Below are 6,001 nucleotides of genomic sequence, written 5' to 3' on the forward strand. Positions count from 1 at the left end.
CCTTGAACCTCTCCCAAGCCTCATATAAAGACTCGTCGGCTTCTTGGGCGAAATTCTGAATCGCACTCCGTAGTACTGTTGTTCTCTCTGCAAAATAATACTTGTTATAGAAATTCAAAACAAGAGTTTCCCAGTAAGTTATACCAAGTGTAGTTCTATTTAAGACATTGAACCACAATTTAGCTTTTCCAGTTAAAGAAAAGGGAAAGAGAATCTCCCTGATTTGGTCTTGAGTGACCCCGGCTTGCCTGATGGTGTTGCAATATTGACAATAGTCGGCAATGTGAAGATTCGGGTCTTCACCCTTGGCTCCACTAGATTGCTTCCTCTCTATCATCGTTATAAATTGGGGTTTAATTTCAAATTGAACCCCATCAAGAGCCGGAGTAGAGGTGAGATGTGGAAAATCCGTAAGCTTTGGTTGTGAATAATCACTAAGCTTCTTTGAAGCCGCCATCTCTGATTCTGTGTCTGATGATGCCTCTAAATCTCTAGAATCAGTTGGAGGATCGCGGTGATTATTGTTATTATCACCAGAATCCGCCAGGATTTGCTTGTAGAAGTTTTTCTGTCTATGGAAGGAGCGTTAGATCTCAGGATCGAAAGGGATGTAACCTGATCTGGAACACCTGGGCATAAACAAAAACTAGAAACAAATATGAGATTGGTCTCAGAGAACTGACGCTCTCTGAGACAAAAGAGAAATAATCTAGACTGTAAAAACAATCAGAAATAAAAATAAAACCGTTTCCCCGGCAACGGCGCCAATTTTTGACAGGGTAAAGTCGTATTCCCTAATCAAAAATAAATACCTAAATCACTAACTAAGGTAGATAGGGAAGTAGGGTCGATCTCCACAGGGAAACAAGTCTTTTTACTTCCAATTGATTATTATAATCTATATTATTTAAGTAACCAATATTTATAATTAAGTATGAGACTAAACTACAAAGAATAAGAGTAGGGAGAAAACAATATATAAAGGGATCTAGGGTATAGGTTCACCAATAAATAATACTCCAGGGTAAAACATAGTAATCAATCATTGACATTGCATAAATAACATGATTAACAGGCTCTCGCAATTTATTAATCAACATAGATCTAACAGGCTCTCGCAATTTACTAGATCTAAGTCCTCATTGAAAATAGCCTTTAATATCAAATTAACATCTGCTCGATTCATCAATTTAATATTGCTATACTTTTACAAGCCGCAATTGTAAAACATTAAAACAATCCAATAAGAAATTATCATGCAATACCAATAATCAATAATAGTCAATCATCAATGCATCAATTAACCAGATTGTAAAGGGCTCTCGCTACTTATTACAATCACACAATTAATTTACCGGTATTAAATCTCATCCCTCGAATCTTGACTTAACCATTTATAAATTAACTTGCCTATTGAAACTAGACCTAAACATTAATTCTCATCTCTCGATTCTTGAATCAATATTGTCAAACTCATGCATAAAAGATAGGCCTAATCTAGTCACAGAGCATTAATCCAATCAATAGGATATTAATCTAGTATTGATAATCAACAACAATAATTTACCCCTTCATATTATTTATTAGATCCCCATAAACCCTAGAAATTAAACTAGTCACGCATAATAAAAACTAAACTAATCAAAGTGATAAAATAAATCATGATGGAAGGAATAAAAATAAATAAGATTAAAGGAAGAGAAATCGTTACCAAAATAATCTGGAATTAATCAAAGAAATAAGAACAAAGGTTTAGAGAGAGAGTTTAGAGAGAGAAGTCTAAGTAGAGAGAGAAAGTCTAAGAGAGAAGAAGATTCAGAGAAGAAGAAAAGAGGTCCTAACATCGTATTACGGAGGAGTATTTATACTCCGTACAAAAAAATCCTAAACTAAAACAAAATAAAACGACGCTAATCGTCTCCTAAATATACACGCGCCCGATCGGGCGCACATTTTTTTTTATCTCTAATAGCAATCTCGCGCCCGGCCGGGCGCGTCATCGGGCGCTTCTCCCGCCCGGCCGGGCGCGCCTCTGGGCGCCAGCCTTTTTGGCCGAGCGGCTCATTTGGGCCAATATTTGGACTTCGATTGGGCTCCAATTCTTCGGGCCAATCTGGGTTTCCTCTTTGGGTCTTGAATACTCGGTCCAAATGCCCCGGTATCACTTATACCGAGCCCTTAATCACCGGTTCGATGGCTCTAACCGGCCCTGGGCTATAAAATCTGGTCGTGTTTCTCCAATGCTCGTGATTTCTCCAAAATATCTCGGGAAAATACTCCAAAAGGATAAATCCCTGCAAAAGTTAACCAAATCTACGAAAACACTGGAAAACACCAATTAGTAATAAAAGTTGCTCCAAAGAGCCAAAAACACTACTAATTATGACCAAGGGACGGGGGTAAAATACTATATAAAATGGACACATCAATATTCGAATAAGTAACTAAACTAATAAGATTGAGAATAGAGAGAAAACAATATATGAAAGGATCTAGGGTATAGGTTCACCAATAAATAATACTCCAGGGTAAAACATAGTAATCAATCATTAACATTGCATAAATAACACGATTAACAGGCTCTCGCAATTTACTAATCACCATAGATCTAACAGGCTTTCGCAATTTACTAGATCTAAGTTCTTATTGAAAATAGCCTTTAATATCAAATTAACATCTGCTCGATTCATCAATTTAATATTGCTATACTTTTACAAGCCGCAATTGTAAAGCGTTAAAACAATTCAATAAGAAATTATCATACAATACCAATAATCAATAATAGTTAATCATCAATGCATCAATTAACCAGATTGTAAAGGGCTTTCGCTATGTATTACAATCACACAATTAATTTACCGGTATTAAATCTCATATCTCGAATCTCGACTTAACCATTTATAAATTAATCTGCCTATTGAAACTAGACCTAAACAATAATTCTCATCTGTCGAATCTCGAATCAATGTTGTCAAACTCATGCATAAAAGACAGGCCTAATCTAGTCACAGAGCATTAAATCAATCAATAGGAAATTAATCTAGCATTGATAATTAACAACAATAAATTACCCCTTCATATTATTTATTAGATCCCCATAAACCCTAGAAATTAAATTACTCACAAATCATCATGACTAAACTAATCAAATAAATAAATAAAAGCATAATCAAGGGAGCAAATAAAATAACTGAAATTAAAGGGGAAGAAATTGTTACCAAAAGGTAATCTGGAATTAATGGAAGAATTAAGAACAAAAGTTGAGAGAGAATTTAAGAGAGAGAAAAATACTAAGTAGAGAGAGAAAGTCTAAGAAAGAAGGTAATCTAATAATTCCGTAAAAAATCGTATTTAAACGTTTTCTAAAACAAGAATTAAAACTAAACTTAATCAGGTCTTCCAGAAACGCGCGCCCGATCGGGCGAAGGGCCGCCCGATCGGACGTGCCTTCTTCTTCGCGTTCTTCCCAAGCAGCATCGCCCGATCGTGCTAGATGCTCGCACGATCGGGCGCGCCTTAGCATGCACATCACTATGGTTTGCCGCGCCCGATCGGGCTAGAGGTTGCCCGATCAGGTCTTTGCTCCTCTTGAGGCTTGGACTTCGATTGGGCTAGATTTCTCGGCCCAATCTGGGTTTCCTCTCGGGTCTAGAATACTTGGTCCAAATGCCTCGGGATCCCAATTACCGAGCCCTTAATCACCGGCTCTCACCGATCCTGGGCTCCAAAAGTGGTCGCGTCCTTCTAGCTTCCGTAGTTGATCCATAGAGCCCGGGAAAATGCTCCAAGAGTGCAATTTCCTGTAAAATACAACTAAAACTACGAAAACACTAGAACACACAAATTAGTAACAAAAGTGGCACGAAAGTGCCAAAAACACTACTAATAATGACCAAGGGACGGGGGTAAAATACTATATAAAATGGACATATCAATAAACTCTTCAAATAAGCTTCCCACCAAACACCTTAGATTATCTTATTTAATAGTCAATAAGCTAATATTAGTTAAATAAGCTAATTTTACTCTAATAAGAAAGTTATTTACCAAACACAACCATACTTTAAATATAATATATTAATTTTTATAATAACTAGTTTTGTGCCCCGTGCGATATCCGGATTTATCAAATTTTGATATAAATTTTTAATCTATATGTCAAATTTCAAAATATTTCTCTAATACAAAATTAGATAGGAATTGGTGTACTATTGTGACGATTTAAACTATGTAGTAGGCATATATAAATGACTAATAATAATATTGGTATTTTTTTTAAAGTTATAATCTTATATTTTTTTGAATAAAATTATAATTCAATTTATATATATGAAATAATGTTATTTATTGAAAATAAAACTCTTAACTAACAATTTTATCCTAAAATTCTATCCAAACTTGATTGAAAATAGAATTCTAAACTTTTTTTTATTTTTATTTTATTTTATGAAGTTTATCTAAAATATATCCAACGTGGCGCGACTCTTGGCAAAAAGTTGGAATGCTAAGAGCAAACACAATGGTTAACCACAATCTTTTGGTTATTATTTATTTTATTAATTTCTCCATCTTACACCTTACCTATAACCACTTTTATACCCATTTAATAACCAATATATCCCAATAGTTAACCATAAATTTTTTATTTTTTATTTTCTCTCTCCTACTTTTACCCAATCTCAACCCCACAATTTCTCTCTTTCTCTCTCTAATTTAAATCAACCCCACCAAGAACAAATATTGAAAGCAAAAAGTAGATTATTTTTTTTTTGAATAACCCAATGTTGATAACCAGGTTATTGTTGTAACCTGGTTACTACAATTTTTCCACAAAATTTTCTCTCTCCTCATTTTTTAATTATTTTTTCAGTTTCTCTCTCATGATAACCAAGTAATGTGGTTATCCACTATGTGTGCTCTAAGTGTCGTTGTTTCGTGTCCTGGTTAAAAGTTTAGCTTTATATATTAGTGATATGATGATATATAAAAATAATGATATTTATAAGGAAAAATTAGAAATAATAATCCCAACTTTCATCAATTTTGCTACAATAATCCCAACTTTGAATTATTCTGGAATAATCCGAACTTTGAGGGTTCCACTTTTTCTTCAATCCCAAAAATCGGTAACCGATTGAATGGGTAATTTTTTTTTTAAAAAAGTGACATGTGTCACAATTGAACTGGCTAAAACAATTTATATAAAAAAATAATAAATATAAATTAAAAAAAAAACCCCAACCAAACCCCAAAATCCCAGCCACCAGCCAACCCAAAAAACCACTAGCCAACCCAAAAACCACCAGTTTAACCCTAAACGGTGGCGCGAATTCCCCCTCCCCCTCCCGTTGCACCGGTTTCCCCCTCCCCACTCGTCGTTTCTCCTTTTCCCCCAATCTCCTCTGCTCAAATCGCCGCTTAAATCCATCTCCACTCCCGAAAACCCCCAAAAACTTCTCCCCACCGTCGAAAACCCTAGCCGCTTAGGGTTTCGGGCTGGTGGGAGGAACGATTGGGTGTTTTTGGCAGTGGGGAGGGGTTTTGGTTGTGGATTTGGGGTTTCAGGGTGGTGGATTCGAGGGGAATTAGGGGTGTTTCAAGGAGGAAAGAGGATGGCGATGGTTGTTTCATGTGTCTGGTTAGCGACAAAGGGGCTGCAAGCTGGCTGTGAGGTGGTGGTTAGGGTGGCCGGTGGGGGAAGGGGAGGCTCACTAGTGGTTGGTGATGTTTAGATTTTTTTTTTAATTTAATTTAATTTTTTTTATTTTTAAGGACTAATCCGGGATTGACACGTGTCAAGTGACCTGCTATTATAGGTCATTGACTTTTGTTGACTGATTTGGGATTGAAGAAAAAGAATACCCCCTAAACTTCGAATTATTCCTGAATAATTCAAAGTTGGGATTATTGTAGCAAAATTGATGAAAGTTGGGATTATTATTTCTAATTTTTCCTATTTATAATATAAAATGTGCATTAGCAACTGTGAAACTTACAATAT

Source organism: Chenopodium quinoa, unplaced genomic scaffold (assembly GCF_001683475.1).
Source record: "Chenopodium quinoa cultivar QQ74 unplaced genomic scaffold, ASM168347v1, whole genome shotgun sequence".
Classification (NCBI taxonomy): Eukaryota; Viridiplantae; Streptophyta; class Magnoliopsida; order Caryophyllales; family Amaranthaceae; genus Chenopodium; species Chenopodium quinoa.